General features: G+C 36.3%; 1 long non-coding RNA gene across 2 annotated transcripts in view; it reads left to right on the top strand.

Annotated features, from left to right (window-relative positions):
• The window catches only part of LOC145529438 (uncharacterized), a 975,418-nt gene that overhangs the window by 111,654 nt on the left and 840,073 nt on the right, over positions 1-23,691 (top strand). For both annotated transcript variants that reach the window (XR_014071229.1, XR_014071228.1), the window contains exon 2: positions 6,934-7,032. This is a non-coding gene — a long non-coding RNA (uncharacterized LOC145529438). The remainder of the gene's footprint in view (positions 1-6,933; positions 7,033-23,691) is intronic.

Below are 23,691 nucleotides of genomic sequence, written 5' to 3'. Positions count from 1 at the left end.
AAAGTTTGTCAGACTACAAGGAACATTATAGATGTCTTGGTCATATTATTCTTTTTCAGCTTTGAAAAAAAAATCAGATATATTGCCTGAGTACTTCATATTTATTTGGAAACGTGTGCATCATATACTTGATTCAAAATTTATGATCTCTTGATCACATTGTTTAATGAAAATTTTAAATTTAATGTATATACCTATTTTGAATTTTAAATTTGATGTATATACATATGCGTGTGTGCACATTAAGTCCCTTCAGTCATGTCCGACTCTTTGAGACCCTAGGGACTGTAGCTCGCCAGGCTCCTCTGTTCATAGGATTCTCCCGGCAAGAATAATGGTGTGGGTGGCCTTGCCCTCCTCCAGGGGATCTTCAGACCCAGGGATTGAACCCACATCTTTTATGCCTCCTGCATGGTCAGGTGGTTTCTTTACCACTAGCGCCACCTGGGAAGCCATACATATATATATGTATTCACAAACACATATAACTCCCTATATAAGGTAAACTAACTTTATACTTATGTCTCCAACTCAGCTTACCATTTGGGCATTTTAGCCTTCTCTCCTTTCTTTCCTGTAAGCTCCCCTTCTAATAATGAGAAACATGGTTCCCACTAGAGGCCTTCAGTTTAATTGAAGTTCAGTTTCAGCACTTAATTGTTCAGTTTCAGCACTCATGAGCAATGTTATCATAGTTTTTCACCTAGAATCTTATGGGACTTATCAACAAGAATCGCGTGTTAATGTGTAATTATTTTATCGCTAATCTAACAAACACCAATCATTTCCAAAGTCAGCAACTTTTTCTCTCCACCCATTTATAGAGTTTGTTTTCATGCATTTTAATTACTGTTAGACTATTAGATCAGAGTCTGCATTCCATTTTAAGATCCTTTGATTGCTTTAAAGTTTTGTGTTTTTTTTTAAATATTTGTGCACATAAAATTTCCCTTTTGTGATATGAAGACCTACGGATTTGACAAGACACAATACCAGTACTCACCATTGCAGTATCATACAAAATATCTTCACCACTCTAAAATATTCTTTCATCTCAAAAATTCAGTGTTTTTCTACTTCCCCTCAATTAGTTTGCTAAGGCTGCGAGAAACACACACACATTAACACTCACATACTAACACACACACACACACACACACACATAACCACACACACATGATGGCTATAAAAATGGAAATTTATTTTCTCATGGTTCTGGAGGTTGAAAATCTAAGATCAAGGTGAAGGCATAAAAAAATACTATACATTGGTTGGCTTAAAAAACGGAAATTTATTTTCTTAGAACTGTGGAAGTTGGAAATCTAAGATCAAGGTTGCTTTCCACTGAGGCCTCTCTCCCTGGCTTGGAGTTCGTGATCCTCTTGCTACCTCTTTACATGGTCATCTTTCTGAGCTTGCACACTCCTGGTCTCTCAGTGTGCCCTAATTTCTTCTGCTCATAAGGACACTGAGCATATAGATCAGGGCCCACTCTGAATGCCTGGTTTTATTTTAAGACCCTATCTCCAAATGCTGTTATATTCTGAGAGACTCTGGATTTAGGGCTTCAATATATGAATTTTGAGTGATAAACTTCAGCTTGTAACAATCCTCAAACCCATGGTAATCAGTGACCTTTTAATTTTTGCCACAGCTTTGCTTTTTTATAGAATGTCCTATAATTGGAATCATACACATTCAGCCTTCACAGACTGGATCCTTTCACTTGCAGTATGAGTTTAAGATTCATGCACATCTTTTAATGGCTTTAGAACTAATTTGTATTTCTTGTTTAATGATATGTAATTGCATCAATATGCCTTAGCTTGTTTATCTGTTCACCTATTCAAGGATATCTTGATTGCTTCCAGTTTTTCATCAGTATGAATGAAACAGATCTAAACAGTTGTGCGAAGTTTTTTGCATGGACTTGTTTTAAATCAGTTCAGTAAATACCGGGAAGTGTGATTACTTGGTGTTACCTTCCTTTCCAATCTGTATACCTTAATGAAATTTGTCATGCTCAATGCACAGAAAGAACAACTGATTAATTTTGTAGGCATGGTATTTGTATAGAGTACATCATGTTGTAACATACACTTTGAAAGTGATAATTACTTGCGTAACTAGTAAACAATACCTTATTTTTCTCTTAATACTGAAGAGAACCATCTGTTCACACTGATTCATTTGGTTAAGCATTACCTTATGATTCAAAACTATTTGAAGTAAATTCATGATATCTTTCTGTATTTTTATATTTAATGCAGTTTCTTTAATATTTTTTTTCTTTTGGTATTGCCAAAACAATGCTTTTAGAAAATTCTAATATAATGTTCCAAGAAGGATGTTACTATGCTCCTCTATCATGGAATATTGTTTTCATTCTGGAGCTCTGTTGTTATGTCAGGGCTACCCTTCATTACTTTACCAGATTAATTCTTTATTTCCTACATTCCATGCATTAACCTTTCATGGGTAACTCCTACATTCTAATCAAGCATCTCTTCAGGTGACATTACAAAGGGAGCATCATTTCAGTTCAGTTCAGTCACTCAGTCGTGTCCGACTCTTTACGACCCCATAAACCACAGCCCACCAGGCCTCCCTGTCCATCACCAACTTCCGGAGTCTATCCAAGCTCATGTCCATTGAGTTGGTCATGCCATCCAACCATCTCATCCTCTGTTGTCCCCTTCTCCTCCTGCCCTCATCTTTCCCAGGATCGGGGTCATTTCAAATGAGTCAGCCATTCGCATGAGGTGGCCAAAGTATTGGAGTTTCAGCTTCAACATCAGTCCTTCCAATGAACACCCAGGACTGATCTCCTTTAGGACGGACTGGTTGGATCTCCTTGAAGTCCAAGGGACTCTCAAGAGTCTTCTCCAACAACACAGTTCAAAAGCATCAGTTCTTTGGTGCTCAGCTTTCTTTATAGTCCAACTCTCACAACCATACATGACCACTGGAAAAACCATGGCCTTGACTAGATGGACCTTTGTTGACAAAGTAATGGCTCTGCTTTTTAATATGCTCTCTAGGTTGGTCATAACTTTCCTTCCAAGGAGTAAGCTTCTTTTAATTTCATCACTGCAGTTACCATCTGCAGTGATTTTGGAGCCCAGAAAAATAAAGTCAGCTACTATTTCCACTGTTTCCCCATCTTTTTGCCATGAAGTGATGGGACTGGTTGCCATGATCTTAGTTGTCTGAATGTTGAGCTTTAAGCCAACTTTTTCAAGCTCCTCTTTCACCTTCATCAAGAGGCTCTTTAGTTATTCTTCTTCTTCACTTTCTGCCATAAGGGTGGTGTCATCTGCATATCTGAAGTTATTGATATTTCTCCTGGCAAACTTGATTCTAGCTTGTGCTGCTTCCAGCCCAGAGTTCCTCATGATGTACTCTGCATATAAGTTAAATAAGCAGGGTGACAATATACAGCCTTGACTTACTCCTTTTCCTATTTGGAACCAGTCTGTTGTTCCATGTCCAGTTCTAACTGTTGCTTCCTGACCTGCATACAGGTTTCTCAAGAGGCAGGTCAGGTGGTCTGGTATTCCCATCTCATTCAGAATTGTCCACAGTTTATTGTGATCCACACAGTCAAATGCTTTGGCATAGTCAGTAAAGCAGAAGTAGATGTTTTTCTGGAACTCTATTGCTTTTTCGATGATCCATTGGATGTTGGCAATTTGATCTCTGGTTCCTCTGCCTTTTCTAAAACCAGCTTGAACATCTGGAAGTTCACGGTTCAAGTATTGCTGAAGCCTGGCTTGGAGAATTTTGAGCTTTACTTTACTAGTGTGTGAGATGAGTGCAATTGTGCAGTAGTTTGAGCATTCTTTCGCATTGCCTTTCTTTGGGATTGGAATGATAACTGACCTTTCCCAGTCCTGTGGCCACTGCTGAGTTTTCCAAATTCGCTGGTGTATTGAGTGCAGCACCTTAACAGCATCATCTTTCAGGATTTGAAATAGCTCAACCTGAATTTCATCACCTTCACTAGATTTGTTTGTAGTGATGCTTCCTAAGGCCCACTTGACTTCACATTCCAGATGTCTGGCTCTAGGTGAGTGATCATACCATCATTATTATCTGGGCCATGAAGATATTTTTTGTACAGTTCTTCTGTGTATTCTTGCCACCTCTGCTTAATATTCTGCTTCTGTTCAGTCCATAAAATTTCTGCCCTTTATTGAGCCCATCTTTGCATGAAATGTTCCCTTGGCATCTCTAATTTTCTTGAAGAGATCTCTAGCCTTTCCCATTCTATTGTTTTCCTCTATTTCTTTGCATTGATTGCTGAGGAAGGCTTTCTTATCTCTCCTTGCTATTCTCTGGAACTCTGCGTTCAAATGAGTATGTCATCCTTTTCTCCTTTGCTTTCCTCAGATAGCCATTTTGCTTTTTTGCATTCCTTTTTCTTGGGGATGATCTTGTTCCCTATCTCCTGTACAATGTCATGAACCTCTGTCAGTAGTTCATCAGGCACTCTGTCTATCAGATCTAGTCCATTAAGTCTATTTCTCACTTCCACTGTATAATCATAAGGGATTTGATTTAGGTCACACCTGAATGGTCTAGTGGTTTTCCCTACTTTCTTCAATTTAAGTCGGAATTTGGCAATAAGGAGAACAAATTTTGCAGTGAGGTGAAAAAAAAGTGATCATAAGAATTGTCAAAAAATAACTTTATTTAGATTTCACATGTGATTGATAGTTTGACTGAACACAGGGCTCTGAATTTAAAACAATTGTCTATCTTAATTTTAAAGTATTACTTTATTGCTGTCTAGGACTCTTCTTTATTACAAAAATCCCAGGACTACTCATGTTTATTATTGTTTAAGATAATTCTTTTTCTCTTTTGAGCATCTTTTTTATTTTAATTATATGAAATTTCATCAAGATTTGTAGTGCTTTGAATGTATGACCTTGCTTTCTCTACGTTGGTGAATTTAAAAAAGTTATTTTGTGGAGAACTTGAGCTATTTAAACTGAGGAAGACATCATCTCAAAACAATATAGCACTAGGATTTTTTTTTTTGCTTTATTATTATTATTTTTTAAGATATTCCAGGTAGATTTGATTCTCTTACTCTGCCATGCTTGTTGTATAAGTGGATCTTTGTTCCTTATAGCAAAGAATGTATATTCCATTTCTGTTAGGTCTTTCATAAATTCCTGAAGGCCACGAGTGACACATCTCTTTCAAATATTCACATTTAAAACCTGCCTTTGCAACAAAATATCCCAAAGAAATTTTCATCTGTAATCATCCACTGCTCTCATTAAACATAATTATAGTTTAAAACTGTGTTTGAGCAAAACTTACTGCTCAATTTTTTTTCTTTTTTTTTCATCTTTGGATGTTAGCATAGAGATATATTACTCATGAATGATTAAATGTGTTAAGGACTGTAAAATATGTGCTATTTTCTATCTAAGTATCCAGATATATTATTTACATTATCATTTATGTCCCACTTTATAGCTAGCACTGGCTTTGTATTTTTACAAAATTATTATCATTATTTAATAAATTCTTCCTAGGGTACAACATTTAGTATAATATCTTTGACAGTTTTATTTGTGAATGGATATTAAGACTTGAGGTGATGAGAATGTGAACTGTTTGTGAAATTGCACTCATTTATGATTAAATTGCAAGAATCACATATTTCATGACAATGTATAAATGTATGTCCATTAATAATATAGGACTTCCCTGGTGGCTTAGTGATCAAGTATCCACCTGCCAGTGCAAAAGATGCAGCCTCAATCCCAGGGTCAGGATGATTCCTGGAGAAGGAAATGGCAACCCACTCCAGTATTCTTGCCTGAGAAATCCTTCAGGAACAGAGGAGCCTGGCTGACTACAGTCCATGGGGTCACAAAAGGGTCAGATACAACTTAGCAATTAAACAACAATATTAATAATATAAATATGTTGGCATATATCATATATAATTTAGAATCAGGCAGATGGAATGGAGTTTACAAAGACTTGAGGATGTTTGCAACACATTTTGTAATAATAATTATTAAATATTTGTAAGTGCATTTAGTAGAAATTTTATTGTATTTATTAAAACATACTGATTCTGTCGTTTCATTTTGAGGTAGTGTGTTCATTTTCTTTTCTTTTTCCATTTGACCATTTCCCTACCCAGTCCCGTCATCGTTTTCCATTCACCCAGCACTATTAGTTTTTGTTTTCCCTTGTTCCCTGGAAGGTATGTGGTGGGAAGGTGAGAAGCAGACATTGTCTCTATGAATCCTAACTAATATTTCAAGATTCCAAACTGAGGTAGAAGAGAGGTGTAAGAATGCAGAATTGGTAAATTAGCTTTCAAAAATTGAAAAATAAAGGGTTAACTTAAAAGATTTGTGTTGGTTGAGAAAAAGAGTTCTTTGGACCCAGAGCAGCGGCTACTACTTGCATTGCAGGGCAGCACCCGAGTGGAGATGACAAAGCTCTAAGAAGACAAAGGTAATATGATTCAGCTAGGCAGATATTAATAGCATCCTAGATTTCAGTCTTTTCAAGACTGAGAAGAAATTTCAGTGTTTCAAATTTGTCATAATAACAGTTGGAAATTTGCCAATCCTGAAGGGGACGGATGTAATGGAAGATACAGATGACTGAAGATAAAGGAACACTTTTCGTCCAACAACCCCACCCATTCCATAACACTTTGTAAGCCTTAGAGCCTCACTGTTGTGATGAAGAAAAAAGCTATTTTGAGTTGCTGCCTAGGCATGACAATGCTGCTGACACACAGAGTCTGGACATTAAGATAAGGACCTGAATTTAGGATTTTGGCATCAAGTTCCCACTTTATTTTCCTGGGGCACCTTTTAAAATAGCTACTTAGAGTTAATCCTCAAAAAGTTAGTGATGTTGGTCTTAACCATTTTATTATTATTATAGGTGCTCCTACCCTGCTTTCTATCTCTTGTTTGCTGGTGACCTGGGATAGAGGACAGCCCTTCTTCCATCTTATTGTGACACTGCCCCATTCTGGGCTCTGTAAGTAATGAATCTTGTTACTTTACTTCTTTTGTTAAGTATATTGAAACAGCTTTCAATCAAAATGACCCCAGTGTTTGCATTTCCCAAAAGTGGGAACTTGGATGCTGAGGGAGCTGCTTGTTCACCCTGTGTGGGTAGCTTGTATTTCCTCATTCAGAAGACCATAATCTGCATATGTTTATTTTAATACGCCAGGTATTGCCCTCCCCCAACATACCTGCTTTCTCAAAAGTTATGTCTTTCAATGTTAATTGCAAAGCATGAGAGATAGATTGCATGTTTCAAGTTTTCCATGCAATTCCTTTATTTATAATTTATTTTATATAGGCTAACCCTAGCAGCATTTTATGGCAGAAATGCACACTCAGCTATTTCTGATCATGTAAATTTAGTGAAAAGAGCATACATAGGATTTGGAGTTAGAAGACATCTCAAACCTTGTCTCTGTTGCTATTAATGTCAGTGCCTTTCACAAATCATTGATCAACTGAGACCAATTTCTCTACTCATAAAAATTATGATAATGTTTTCAAAGACTCTTACTTTTTTTAGGAATCAGATGTTTTAGTGAATAATTTATCAATTTCAATAGATTATCATAGTGAGGAAGCTATATAAAATCATAGAAATTTTGAGTAATTAAAAGTCTCTTGTTTTTAGAGAAAATTTCCTTTTAAGTCATTAGGGAAAAGAACTTCTCACATATATAAAGGATATGTGATATATAAATAATGTAATTATATGAAAAAAATACTTAATTACTAACATAGTACGTACTATGTAAATCAAATTATTTGTAATATATATTTAAATACATTATAATTCCAAAATTAATTTATCATTTTGAGTTTTATTGATATGAATCACATAGTTCTTTAAGGTGAAAGCCTGATAGAGTGAAACTGCAAAAAATTCTGCTCTCTTTTCATGAAAAATTTTAGCCCAGCTAACTGAACCACAATGATACAAAAAGCATTTTACGCTAGTTGGTAAATTGGCTAGAATTACGATATTATGTATACAGTTGACCCTTGAACAATGAAATTTTGAATTGTGTAGGTCCATTTATATGTGGTTATTTTTTGATAGTAAATATGATTGTTCTATACAATCCCTGGTTGGTTGACCCCATAGATGCAGAGAAAACAAAGGGTTGACTATATGTTATACTAAATTAATCCCAACTTTGTTTAAGGGTCAACTGTATTAACGTTGAAACCGCAACATTTTTAACAAATCATAAAATCTTAAGGAATGTTGTTAAGAAATTGCATCCTGACATATCTTTGGCAGATGATTGTAATTTAAGATACTGCATGAAATACATCAATTGTAATTGCGAATGGATTTGATGTAATAATTTAATCTGATAAAATTTTATAAATGACTAGTCATTTGAGCAGTGATTTTAAATGTTACTATATGGTATATGCTACCCTGTTTAGTGAAATATCAGAAGTAAATCTAGAATAAAATAGTTTTTTGAGTCATTAATGCTACTTGTGTCTGAAACAGAACTTGTTCCTCTTCATTCAGCACTCAGCAGTGCTATGAACACATTGATCTCTAATCAACTGCTGACACAGTTGTTTGGTTTAAGCCATATATTTACTAAACTGCAAACACAGCATCGTGACAGGCATATATAAAACAGTTTTCTAGTACACACAAAAACTCATTGCAAACACTTTATCTAAGTGACAATTTTATCTACAGTTTCTTTCTTTAATTTGTTCATGAAAGAGGGTGTATGTTAGTCCCCATAAAACTAGCATATTGCTATAAATCATCTCCTAAAACAAAAGTAATTTTGCATTTTCCAATTTATAATAAAGATCTTAATAGATTTTAAAAGCCTATGAATAGCACATATTCAATATAGCTTGATTGCAAAGCATTAGCATTTTGAGTATTAATTTATCAGTAATATTTAAAAATGGTGGGTCAACTTTTCACTTAGAGATTTATTAATTTAATTAATATTACAAGAATGGTTCCAGTCTTAGTACTTTATAACACATTTTATATATGAGGCCAACTATGTTTCCATATATATCACTAAGCAAATATAATGAAAAATCATTGATATGCATGACTGTGATAGTTTTAAGGATTTATACGTTTCTTATTTAATACCTATTTCATAATGTAGTATTTTCTGAGGTTTACAACTAGAGAGTATATACATGTCATGTGTCAAGCACTGTGCTTGGTGCTTAAGAGTTTAAAAATGGAAAAAAAAGAATTTTTATATATCTAGTTTATGAAAACTTTTATGTGTATAGGACTCATATATATATATGTGTGTGTGTGTGTGTGTGTGTAAAGAAGACATAATTGGTTTCAATTTTCTCTTGATGGTCTTGGAAGGCCTTTCAAAAGAAGAGTTGTAGGTTTTGGGTTTCACTTTGACTTCCGTATGTAGGATGCAGAGAAGTATATGCTATGAAGCAGGAAATGAATCTGAAATTACTAAATAAATGACATTGTTTTCAGAGTTTTCTGGTCATATCTGACCAAGTGTTTGACTAACTGAGTGTGTTTGTAACTCAAGCAAGTATATTATTATAAAATGCCCCACAATTTAATTGTGGATCAGGTGGTTGGATGGCATCACCGACTCAATGAATGTGAGTTTGCGTAAACTCCAGGACATAGTGAATGACAGGCAAGCCTGGTGTGCTACAGTCCATGGGGTCGAAAAGTGTCAGACACAACTTAGTAAATGAACAACAATTTAATCGCACATAACTTTAAATGACATTTCCTAAACAGTGTTCTGATGAGTGCTTCTTTCAGGAATGATATTAAGTGCCATAATCTTCACTTTGTGATGCATGAAAAGTATCATGAAAATATTCCTAAAGAAAATACCAGATAATTGCATATTTTAGAAATCCCTGTTCAATGGCAGAAAAATATGGCAATTTCTAGGAAATCAGAAACAAAATGGATTGCAAGTTCAGATATGTCAGTGGTCACTGGATCTGGGGTATCTGCAAATCTCTACTGCCCTTGAAACTGCACTTAAAGGATTGCACAGACCAGTGTCAGAGCTGTCACATGGGACACCAAACAAAGCCTAACACTCAGACACTTCCATTTTTTTAATCTAGAGACTAGAAGAAGGAGATTTTTAATGTCTAATCAGACATTTAATGTCTAATCAGATTGACAGAAAATTAAACATAGAATTGGGATTAGGTGGTATTTTTTTTTTTAAAGCAATAAGATTCATAAGTTCCAGAGTTGTTCAAAAAGCACAAATCAGGAAGCCCAAAGAATTCCAAACAGGTTTAAACTAAAGAAAAACTACGCCTAAACCTGCTTTGTTGTGTTGTGCTTAGTCTCTCAGTCACGTCCTACTCTTTGCAACACCATGGACTGTAGCCCGCCAGGCTCCTCTGTCCATGGAGATTCTCCAGGCAAGAATATTTGAGTGGGTTGCCATGCCTTCCTTCAGATGATCTTCTCAACCCAGGAATTGAACCTAGGTCTCTGCTGCATTGCAGGTGGATTCTTTACCATCTGAGCCATCAGGGAAGAGCCCCCCCGCCCCGGCCCCCACAAAACCTGCTAATGAATAGTAAAAGACAACATAATTAAAGTAGGTTAAATTAAGTCAGGTTGAATTAAATTAAATAGGAGATTGATTTAAATAGGAAGATGAAGTAGTACAACTATAGATAATTTAAAGGTGAAACTATATCTCAAAGGGGGATTTTTTTTTAGGGAAAGTCATACAATTGTTACCTGACCCTCATTAAAATGTATTAGTGAAATATATGGTATGTCTGAATGAGAACATCTTCCTTTACCCAAACAGTTGGCAAAGGGAAATAGTGCAGATCTGCTCTTCATCCTGTTTAATATGACATGCAAAATGGTGAAATTTTAGAATTACCTAAACCCAGTCAAGTAGCTAATTTAAAACATTTGGCCTGAGGCCAGGAGTGAGGGGGACAATTAGAAAATTTCAGCTAACTAATTAGCCACTACTAATTAGAAGAAATGTCTGTAATGTCCACCTCACTGACTGGAGCCTCTGTAAAGGCTGTGGCAGCCAGTCACCATCTACTGTTGAAATTTGATGCAGTTTCAAGGTATATGCCATTTGAAAGGAATTGGTTGACTTGTTACTGAGTTTTCACTGAAAAATTCCTAATTCCAGGAAAATGTAACATGCGTGTGCCATGTGCTAAGTCGCTTCAGTTGTATCTGATTTGTGACCCTATGGACCATGGCCTACCAGGCTCTTCTGTTCATGGGAGTCTTCAGGCAAGAATACTGAAGCGGGTTGCCATGCCCTCCTCCAGGGGATTTTCCTGACCAGAAATTGAAGCCATGTCTCTTACGTCTCCTGCATCATCAGGCGGGTTCTTTATCAGTAGCACCACTTGGGAAGCCTGAACATAACATACTGTGAGCAAAATAACCCTCTTTCTTGGGTTATGACAAATTCTATCCCGAAAGAGATGAGAATGCCCAGATTTCCCACATTAAATGGAAATGCATTAAAGCATACATGACATTGGTACCCATTGGAGTTTCAGGGACTATATTAACTGGTGGCTGCCATGCTTTTTGGCTAGGCCAACATAGATCCACCCCCAGGAGTTACCTAATCCAATAGCCAAACAGTTTTCTTCTCATGATCAGTTATTGGAAGATGTCAAACCATATGGTTTACAGAAGGTAAATGAGAGGTAGATAAGTGGTACTAAGTCTAAAAAGCAGCTGCATTGCAAATAGCTGATGGCTGTACTTTGAAAAGAAAGGGAAAACAGAGAGTCACACAACTGGCATAATTAAGATTGATGTTTCTTGAGAGATAGGAGGAAATGGATTATAACAACTACATAGTGATATGGATCTTTAGTCATTCCTGAATAGTGGGCACTAGATTTGTGAAAATGTACGTTGCTTTGTTATAGTAAGCTTTATGGAACTGGAAAGAGAAAATCAAATGAGCATGTTGGTAGCATTAAAATTTAGAAAGAAATAAAGGTCAACAAATTGTTGCCTTCATTGGAAGTTGTACCACGGGGACATAGATGTGACCATACAGATATTTAAGAAATGGATCAATGGGTAGAAAAATGTATATCACAGTTTAAGTCAGAGTCTCACAATGTAATGAACAATCATTCAGTTTACCAACAAGATCACTAGGGACTAAAACCAGCTATAGACTGTACACTAGAGGATCTTGGTCAGACCATATCTAGCAGGAGGCCCTTCAGTTCAGTTCAGTTCAGTCACTCAGTCATGTCCAACTCTTTGCGACCCCATGAACTGCAGCACACCAGGCATCTCTGTCTATCACCAACTCCCGGAGTCCACCCAAACCCATATGCATCAAGTCGATGATGCCATCCAGCAATCTCATCCTCTGTATCCCCTTCTCCTCCTGCCTCAATCTTTCCCAGCATCAGGGTCTTCTCCAATGAGTCAGCTCTTCACATCAGGTGGCCAAAGTATTGGAGTTTCAGCTTCAACATCAGTCCTCTCAATGAACACCCAGGACTGATCTCCTTTAGGATGGACTGGTTGGATCTTCTTGCAGTCCAAGGGACATTCAAGAGTCTTCTCCAGCACCACAATTCAAAAGCATCAATTCTTCGGTGCTCAGCTTTCTTTATAGTCCAACTCTCACATCCATACATGACCACTGGAAAAAACCATAGCCTTGACTAGATAGAACTTTGTTGGCAAAGTAATGTCTCTGCTTTTGAGTATGCTGTCTACGTTGATCATACCTTTCCTTCCAAGGACTAAGCATCTTTTAATTTCATAGCTACGATCACCATCTGGAGTGGTTTTGGAGCCCAGAAAAATAAAGTCAGCCACCATTTCCATTGTTTCCCCATCTATCTGCAGTGAACTGATGGGACCGGATGCCATGATTTTAGTTTTCTGAATGTTGAGCTTTCAGCCAACTTTTTCACTCTCCTCTTTCACTTTCATCAAGAGGCTCTTTAGCTCTTCTTCACTTTCTGCCATAAGGGTGGTGCCATCTGCATATCTGAGGTTATTGATATTTCTCCCGGCAATATTGATTCCAGCTTGTGCTTCCTCCACCCAGCACTTCTCATGATGTACACTGCATATAAGTTAAATAAGCAGGGTGACAATATACAGCCTTGACGTACTCCTTTTCCTATGTGGAACCAGTCTGTTGTTCCATGTCCAGTTCTATCTGTCGCCTCCTGATCTGCATACAGGTTTCTCAAGAGGCAGGTCAGGTGGTCTGGTATTCCCATCTCATTCAGAATTGTCCACAGTTTATTGTGATCCACACAGTCAAAGGCTTTGGCATAGTCAATAAAGCAGAAATAGATGTTTTTCTGGAACTTTCTGGCTTTTTTGATGATCCACCCGATGTTGGCAATTTGATCTCTGGTTCCTCTGCCTTTTCTAAAACCAGCTTGAACATCTGGGAGTTCATGGTTCACGTATTGCTGTAGCCTGGCTTGGAGAATTTTGAGCATTGCTTTACTAGCATGTGAGATGAGTGCAATTGTGCAGTCGTTTGTGCATTCTTTGGCATTGCATTTCTTTGTGATTGGAATGAAAACTGACATTTTCCAGTCCTGTGGCCACTGCTGAGTTTTCCAAATTTGCTGGCATATTGAGTGCAGCACTTTCACAGCGTCATCTTTCAGGATTTGAAATAGTCAACTGGAATTCCATCACCTCCACTAGCTTTGTTTGTAGTGATGCTTCCTAAGGCCAATTTGACTTCACATTCCAGGTTGTCTGGCTCTAGGTGAGTGATCACACCATCGTGATTATCTGGGTCGTGAAGATCTTTTTTTTACAGTTCTTCTGTGTATTCTTGCCACCTCTTCTTAATATCTCCTGCTTCTGTTAGGTCCCTACCATTTCTGTCCTTTATTGAGCCCGTCTTTGCATGAAATTTTCCCTTGGCATCTCTAAGGTTCTTGAAGAGATCTCTAGTCCTTCCCATTCTATTGTTTTCCTCTATTTCCTTGCCCTGATTGCTGAGGAAGACTTTCTTATCTCTCCTTGCTATTCTTTGGAACTCTGCATTCAAATGGGTATATCATCCTTTTCTCCTTTGCTTTTTGCTTCTCTTCTATTTATAGCTATTTGTAAGGCCTCCTCAGACAGCCATTTTGCTTTTTTGCATTTCTTTTTCTTGAGGATGGTCTTATTTCCTGTCTCCTGTACAATGTCATGAATCTCCATCCATAGTTCATCAGGCATTCTGTCTATCATAGAGAAATCCATTTCAGTACAACCACAGTATATACAGTACCTGTGGCTACACCCACAAGAGACTTGATATTCCAATTTAATTGAGTTAAACCCTCTAGTCTGTTCCCCAAATCAGGAAAATATCTCAGTGGATAAATGTTACTCTTGTTTGGAAGACCAAGAAAATGCTAATGTGAATAAAACTAATGTACTTTTCAATAATTTTACTCCAACTCATTAATGTTACTGCTATTTGTTATATATTTCTGTATAATTGATATGATTCATTTGAATGATTTAACCAAGTATGTAAAACGATTGTGAACAAATATATCGAGGCTTCTCAGGTGGTGCTAGTAGTAAAGAACCCACCTGCCGGAGATGTAAGAAATGTCAGTTTGATCCCTGGGTCAGGAAGACCCTCCTGGAGGAGGGCATGGCAACCCACTCCAGTATTCTTGCTTGGAGAATACCATGGACAGAAGAGCGTGATGGGATATGGTCCATAGGGCCCCCAAAAGTCAACATGACTGAAGTGACTTGACATGCACAAATGTGTTGGGAGTTTGAATTAAGATCCCTACTGAATATTCTTCTAACGAAAGGTGACTGGCAAAACCATGAAGTAAAGTTAGTTAACAGTCACTTAATTATTTTAAAAAAATATTTATTCATTTTTGCTGTGCTGGTCTCCATTGCTATGTGGCTTTCTCTAGTTGCTCAGGGAGGCTACTCCTTGTTGTAGTTTGTGGGCTTCTTATTGCAGTGGGTTCTCCTGTTGTAGCTTCTGTGGTGGCTCAGATTGTCTAGAATTTGCCTGTAATGGGGGAGACCTGAATTTGATCCCTAGGTCAGGAAGATCCCCTGGAGGATGCCATGGCAACCCACTCCAATATTCTTACGTGGAGAATTCCCTGGACTGCAGAGCCTGGAAGACTAGAGTCCACAGGGTCGCAAAGAGCTGGACACAACTAATCGACTAACAATTTCACTTTCACCCCTGTTGTGGCACACAGGTTTAGTTGATTTGCAGCTTGTGGGATCCTCCTGGACCAGATATCAAACCCTTTTCGTATGATTTAACAGTCAGATTCTCAACTACTGGACCACTGTTGAAGTCCCAATTACTTAATTCTACATGGAATCAACTTTTCATTAAGTTCAATTGTCTATAGTTGAAGGAAGTAAAAGTGTAGTTTGGGACATAATTTGCAGAACACTTGAGTTTGGATCTTTATATGGTAAATGTAAATGTATCTTTAAGAAATAGTTGCACCTCATTGGAATATAAAAATAGTGTGTCCTTTGTTTTGTTCTATAATGAATACAAAGGATGCAGAAAAAAAAATAATAACTAACAATTTAGAAACAAAATTTTCAGGATGAATTATGTAAGGCCCAGTTAATTTGCAGGTGGACTGGGACAATGTCCTGCTTATCTCCAGTGATTCTTCAAATATTAGTACTGAGTCTTGATGGAGATAAGGACCAACTGGCTAAATAATGGTATGTTGCTGTTAAGTCGCTTCAGTCGTGTCCGACTCTGTGTGACCCCATAGACGGCAGCCCACCAGGCTCCCCCGTCCCTGGGATTCTCCAGGCAAGAACACTAGAGTGGGTTGCCATTTCCTTCTCCAGTGCATGAAAGTGGAAAGTGAAAGTGAAGTCGCTCAGTCGTGTCCGACTGGTAGCGACCCCATGGACTGCAGCCTACCAGGCTCCTCTGTCCATGGGATTTTCTAGGCAAGAGTACCGGGATGGGTGCCATTGCCTTCTCCAAATGGTATGTAGTAAGCCCTTTAAAATTAAAAACTCTGCCAATAACAGCCATGGTAAGCTTGTTTATCATATGTTACACTTAGTATCACTGAGTAGTAAAATTATGTTATAAAATAAGAAGGGCTTCCCTGGTGGCTCACATGGTAAAGAATCCACCTGTAATTCAGGAGGCTTGGGTTCAATCCCTGGGTCAGGAAGATCCCCAAAAGAAGTCATCGGTTAATAGGTAAATAAAAATGAATGGCTGCTATATTTCTGGTTTTCTATAACTTGTAAGCCCAAGATACTATTCTGTATATATTTTTTTTTTCCAACAATCATGTTCCACCTGCCCGTCTCAGCCTACCAGTAGAGTAACACTCCTTCCTTATTGTTGGCTCACCATCCACTAGGATATGACTAAGTGTTGGTATGTTTTCATTAATTTATCTTTAAAATAATGTGTAAACCAGTTTCCTTTAACACAAACTGCTTTTGTTTTATTATTTATTTGCTTACTGTCTCTAGTAATTTTTTAAATTTGTGTTATTCATCAATTACTGGTATGTGAGGCCACCATTCTCTTCTGTGGGGATACATTCTTTCATTTCATCAATTTAATCATTTTTAATTTTACCCTGCATTCCTTACTGTTATTTCTTTATAGATTGCCTATAAAACTGCCTTATATTTTGTGTATGCTCAGATCTTCTCTATAGGTTAAGAGGCTTTGATTTTATTTACATTTTTCATTGAATTATTTTTTTCAGGCTGCTTCCTAATCATCCTTTATTTCATTTCAGGCCATTTTGTTATATGATTCCAAATATTTAATCATATCACTACTTTAAACATTATTTCCCAAATATTATAATAAATGTTTCTATATTTCACATTTCTTATAAAAATTATTTTCTAAAAATACTATAGGTGAAATTTAGATTGAATAGCTTATATATTATCCATTGGAGAGGGAAATGACAACTCACTCCAGTATTCATGATGTGAAAAATGTAGAATGTAAGAAGTAAATGCTCTATTTATATAACACAGAACACATATTTTCCCTTTGATGTATTGTTCTGTGGGAGTTAATCTAAATATTTAAATTTATATTGAAGAGTATCTAATTGGCATCAGATATAAACCTTTTACCAGCATAGATAGATCAAAGAAATACAAATCTATCATTTGGAGATGGGATTGGGAAATTCAACATCTGCCATTTGTCACCAAAGGTTACCAAAATGAGAGATGAGTTTGGAAAGAGATTTTCCGTCAGACCTTCTCTCCTTCCCTTTCTTCTTCCTTTTCTCCTTCTTTCCTTCTTAAAACTCAATCCACATAGATTATATAAGAATTTAATCCTTAAGTAAGCATTTAATATCCTTTTTTTTCCCTTTTCTTCCCAAGTATACAAGATCCCTGTATGAAAAAAACATATGCAGTTGCCTACCCTGTTCCAAGCAATATTTCATTTCTGGAAATAATATCTCCTGAATATATGGAATAGAGATATGAACAAAAGAAATATGCACTGAAAAAGTATTGAGATGTGACTTGTATGGGAGGTAGAAGCACAGTGCTTCCCAGGTGGCTCAGCAGTAAAGAATCCTCCTGCAATGCAGGAGACCGAGGTTCAATCCCTGGGTCAGGAAGATGCTCTGAAGGAGGGCATGGCAACCCACTCCAGTATTCTTGCCTGGAGAATTCCATGGACAGAAAGGCCTGGCGGGTTACAGTCCATGGGGTTGCAAAGAATTGGACAAGACTGAAGTGACTGAGTCCCCAGGCACAGAAGCTCAGTAAGCCCTACTGGTTATTGAAATCACCAGTGGGCTCATATCTCACTTGGGCATATTTTTCTCCTCATAGATTCAAGAAAACTTTGGTTTTACTTTTATTTGGTTTTTAAAGTTAGCTTTCAAAAAGTTAAAAACAATTCCAAAACCTGGAACAACAACCAATTATTTAATTCATGCTTTTAAGTGTGGATGATAGGCTGGAATGAACTAAATAGTTCTGCAGGATGGCTCACCTTGGTAGGGTTCACTGCTGGGTGATTTGGAGGCTGGTTTATCTGTGACGGTTCTGCAAAGATTTTTCATCTCTGCTTACTTTGGTAGCTCATCCTCCAGGTTATCTTTCATTGCTGTTGCTCAGATGTTGGACCAGCAGATTCCAAGAGGAAAGTAGAGGCATGAAAGCTCTTTATAGAACAAACTCATCAGATAAAATGTTACTTCCATTATATTTTAATGTCCAAATCAAGTATCAGTGCTACAACAGATCTTAGGAATGAAGGACTAAATTTCCCCCCATTAGAGGGAGAATTACATGGGAATCATTACATGTGGAGAAGAATTTATGGTTATTTTCATAGTATACTGTATCATACCTTATCCTATTTTTCTTCAACAATTACTTTCTCAAAGCATGCCAACTAGATTAGATTGAATTTTAAAAGAATTCGAATTTAAATCAATTTTTAAAGTTTGATAAAAAAAATCTTTCCCATGGCATTGTCTTCATTCCAAACTGCCATGTTAAAATTATTAATTTGAGGTATTTCCTGTTGGTCTGATGGCTAAGACTCCCCATTCCCAATGCAGGGGCCTAGGTTAGATCCCAGGTCCTGCATGCCACAAGTAAGAGTTTTTGTGTCACAACTGAAAGATCCTGCATGCCACAACTAAGACCCAGTGCAGTCAAATAAATATTTAAAAACATTAATTTGTCACTAATGACAATATATCCTAATTATAGGGAACGTTAATCAATATCTTTTTAATGTGTGTAGTGGTAAATCTTATTGTGCAACTGTTTTTAGTGTAGTGTCCATTGCTGACTTCTGAATCTTTGTAAAATTCTTGAGGAATAAGATAAAATTTTTGAATGCATATGCATTTTCTGAGTTGATGGTCTACAGTCAATCAGACTTTTGTCTCCTATACACAGTACACAAATGTTATAAGGAATATTATTACCTCTATTATTATTTTCTTAAAAAAATACGAATTTTATTTGGTTATCAGTTGATTCATTATTTATGTGTAACTTTTAGTTTTTACCAAAATTTGGGTGACTTATGCCTTTAATTGATCATTTGTTTGCAGTTATCAATACTCCACTTACTGAATAAACAAATTATTTTAAAAGTTGAAAAAGGTATTTTGATAGTAGCAGACTAATATATTATGGCTGCTGCTGCTGCTAAGTTGCTTCAGTCGTGTCCGACTCTGTGTGACCCCATAGATGGCAGCCCACCAGGCTCCACTGTCCCTGGGATTCTCCAGGCAAGAATACTGGAGTGGGTTGCCATTTCCTTCTCCAGTGCCTGAAAGAGAAAAGTGAAAGTGAAGTCGCTCAGTCGTGTCCGACTCTTAGCGACCCCAAGGACTGTAGCCTACCAGGCTCCTCCATCCTTGGGATTTTCCAGGCAAGAGTACTGGAGTGGGGTGCCATTGCCTTCTCCCTGGAGGATACATGACACAGTAATAAATGCCTCATGATGAATCACATTTTTAAAGTAACAATGAACATTAATTACACTATATGTTTGTGCTATTTTCCTTTTTAAATATCATCAAAATTTTTATAGAATATGGGAACATACAGAAACACAAAGAAGATTCCCTGGTCTTGGAGGAACTTGAGTGCACTAACTTTATTATACTTTATATATGTACTGAGATTACAGTGCTGAATTAAGTATACATACTTAATATAACTTTATTAATAAATACATGTGGACTCTAAAGGTTATATTAGAGCTGTGTCATACAAGTGCATATCAAAGACCATTGTTAAATATTTGAAAATTCTGTGAGCCAGCTAATTTTGTGTTGATTGCTTGAAATTCAGTTTGTTAGGGGTATTTTTAATCAAGGGAGTTGCAAATGCCATGGATCAATGTTTGTTCTTTTCCTCTAGAGAAGATTATTAAACAGTTATCAGCACATTGTTGCTTTTAAATAAACCTTTGGAAAATGTTACATGTCTTCTAAACACTCCTTCAGTCTCTATTCTTCTTTTCTCTCTTGGCTTTTGTAAGTTGTTTTTAATTTAAAAGCCATAATCATATTAAAGATATATGTTTAAAAACTTAAGCAAATATACAAAATACACAAATTAAAATGTGTGATTTTATAACAGATAAAATATATGGAAATATATAATACAATTATAATTTTAATTCTTTTAAAGTAATTTTTTCTCTGATGCTTCTGTAACAGAAATGATAGAAATCCAAGTGACTAGTCACTAGCTTTTTAACCAGAGGAGCAAATCATTGAAAAAATTTTCAGGTTATAATAAGAAAGACACTATTTCTTATTATTAAAACAGAAAAAATATCACATATCTGAAATACCCTTGGTGAGAAAAATCTCACCTCCATAAATATTCATGTGCTCTATAGTCTCTAAATTGTATAGTTTCATTATTGCTGGCCACACTGATGTAAGAATTTCTTTCAGGTACACTTACCGTTTACTCTGCAAGCTCAGACAGTGTCATGATAGAAAAGTACAGGGCATATATTTATATAATCAAAACTACAGCTTCTGGCAGTATTGTACAGTAAGGAAAACAAAATTCTCTAGCAAAACAAACTGATCCATATATGCTAATTTTTTATAACTTATTTTGTTTTTCTAATATTTTGTCTAAGATATCTGCTTCATCATGTCATTGACAATTTATACCTTTTTCCTGAAAAATCTTTTCCCCTACATGTATGACAATTTATGAATCTTTGAGATAATCTGCTTTTGCATTACATATTTTTGCCTTTAAAGACATCTGTGTCTTGTCCTTTCTCAACTGAAATTTTTAAAAGTCCCATTCCATTTCTTCCTGATTATGGAAATTTTCATTTCATTCATTTTTGAGACAAACATGTTAAATAATAGTGTTCTTCAAGTTTACTATATTCATCTAAATTTTACATTTTAGTAGTAGGTTTTACACAATCACTGTCTTTTCAACTGCATGAACAGTTAGGTATATCTTTTCTTAGTTACCCTAAAAACCTATAACATCTTGCTAAATTCAGTTCAATAGAACATGAGGAATGTCAGGAAAACATAAAAGACAGACTAAGAATTATAAGTTGAAGAATACTTTACTAGGAATATACACTAGAAGTATACTCTTGGAATTGTTTTAGCTTTATATGGGAATTCAGAGGTGAAATATTTTAATATTGTGTGCAGTAAGAACTAAAATGGAGAAAATGCATATCCTCCCCAATGCTCCCCCAAAATTCAGTAGCAATCATCTGAGCATCAGAAGGACTTGCATGATAGTTACTTGAGGCAGACCAATTTAACTTTCCAACATGATGCATTTTTCTGCCAGTATACTTACATTTTGTGTTGAATCCAATAATACCATTCCTATTTTATTTGCCCTTGGCCTTCTTGAAATTTATTTTCTTATGTGATTTTTTTAGTTGAATATGTCTATCTTTATATTTTTATGATGTATAGATATTCTTCCAATATCACTTTATTTTACCTAAGCCTCCACTCAAGTGATATTACTTGTTCTTTCCATCACATTCTGCTATGCAAAATAGATTATTTTGCCCTTATAGTCTCCCCATATGAATGTACTCATATTAAGGCATCATCAAATTGTAATATTTTTATTGCTAAGGATGTAGTAGACTGTTCTCTGTAATGCCACTTCAAGGTCAACTTACTTAAGGACTTTGCATATAATAGGTGACCAAAGAATGTTTTTATATTTAGATTTTTTCTTTTTTTTTTTCCTTTCAGTACTTAATGTTAAAATGGTAATTTTTTTCTTTGATGAGTTTATTCACAAAAGTACCTTAAAATGAAGCCAATCATTAAAGAAAGACAACTAATCATTAAAAAAATTTTAAAATTTCAGGATACAATATGCTGCTGCTGCTAAGTCACTTCAGTCATATCCAACTCTATGCGACCAAATAGACAGCAGCCCACCAGGCTCCCCCATCCCTGGGGTTCTCCAGGCAAGAACACAGGAGTGGGTTGCCATTTCCTTCTCCAATGCATGAACGTGAAAAGTGAAAGTGAAGTCGCTCAGTCGTGTCTGACTCTTAGAGATCCCAGGGACTGCAGCCTACCAGGCTCCTCCGTCCATGGGATTTTCCAAGCAAGAGTACTGAAGTGGGTTGCCATTGTCTTCTCTGGGATATGATATGAGTCTTTGACAATAATTATCTAAACAGAAACAAAAATATATGATTCAAAAACAGCAACATAAACTTCTGATCTTTGTGAACTAATTCTCATTTTTGTCACACATTTGTTCTTGAATGTTCTTGAACGTGAAATAGTTTTTACTGTGACTGGGTTTATCTCACCTCTAATTTACCATAGCTATTTAGGTAACCACCCACTCCAGTGTTCCTGCCTGGAGAATCCCAGGGATGGGGGAGCCTGGTGGGCCACTGTCTATGGGGTCACACAGAGTTGGACATGACAAAGCAACTTAGCAGCAGCAACAGAAGCACTTAGGTAACCATTGTTACATAAAGTAAAGATTGTTATAGTGGTAAACTGCAATGATTCATACATCTTTACAGTAGAAGTCCAAGATGTTTGTCTTTCTCAAAGTAAGTCTTTCTCCCCCCTCTCCAACAAAATGATACTATTCCCTGTCAGAAAAGAAAAATATACTTTTCAGAATTATTCAACGAACATAACCCTGTGAAAAAAACACAGTTAAGTCATGTCCTGATTTATGTTCTGTGTGTGATATTATGATGTAATATAATTTTTTCAAAAGCATGTTCAGTAAATCAATAAATCATTTTAAAATAGTCTAATAAGAAGAGGTGGCAAGAATACACAGAAGACCTGTACAAAAAAGATCTTCACGACCAAGATAATCACGATGGTGTGATCACTCACCTAGAGCCAGACATCCTGGAATGTGAAGTCAAGTGGGCCTTAGAAAGCATCACTACAAAAAAAGCTAGTGGAAGTGATGGAATTCCAGTTGAGCTATTTCAAATCCTGAAAGATGATGCTGTGAAAGTGCTGCACTCAATATGCCAGCAAATCTGGAAAACTCAGCAGTGGCCACAGGACTGGAAAACGTCAGTTTTCATTCCAATCCCAAAGAAAGGCAATGCCAAAGAATGCTCAAACGACCACACAGTTGCACTCATCTCACACGCTAGTAAAGTAATGCTCAAAATTCTCCAAGCCAGGCTTCAGCAATACATGAACCGTGAACTTCCAGATGTTCAAGCTGGTTTTAGAAAAGGCAGAGGAACCAGAGATCAAATTGCCAACATCCTGTGGATCATCGAAAAAGCAAGAGAGTTCCAGAAAAACATCTATTTCTGCTTTATTGACTATTCCAAAGCTTTTAACTGTGTGGATCACAATAATGGGTATCAATGAATAAACTTGTAGCATACTTATAAAGATTGATTCTATAATTGCCCTAATCATAATGACTTCTATCAGTTAAATATTAGATACGAATGTTTTCATTTTTCCTATAAATTGAAAATTTTAATTAACAAAGTGAATATATAGCAGCAACTATGTTTATAGGCAAAATTGTATTCCATAAACTTACATATATTCTAATATGTATATAGAATTCTATCTACTTCAAGCTACTCTCTACAATCTTTAGCATTGTCTATATTCTCAATTTTTGTAACCA

This window comes from Giraffa tippelskirchi, chromosome 12, assembly GCF_054371585.1.
Source record: "Giraffa tippelskirchi isolate mGirTip1 chromosome 12, T2T-mGirTip1v1.2.pri, whole genome shotgun sequence".
Lineage (NCBI taxonomy): Eukaryota > Metazoa > Chordata > Mammalia > Artiodactyla > Giraffidae > Giraffa > Giraffa tippelskirchi.
Note: the sequence above shows the minus strand (reverse complement) of the source record. Positions and strands in the feature narration are given on the sequence as shown.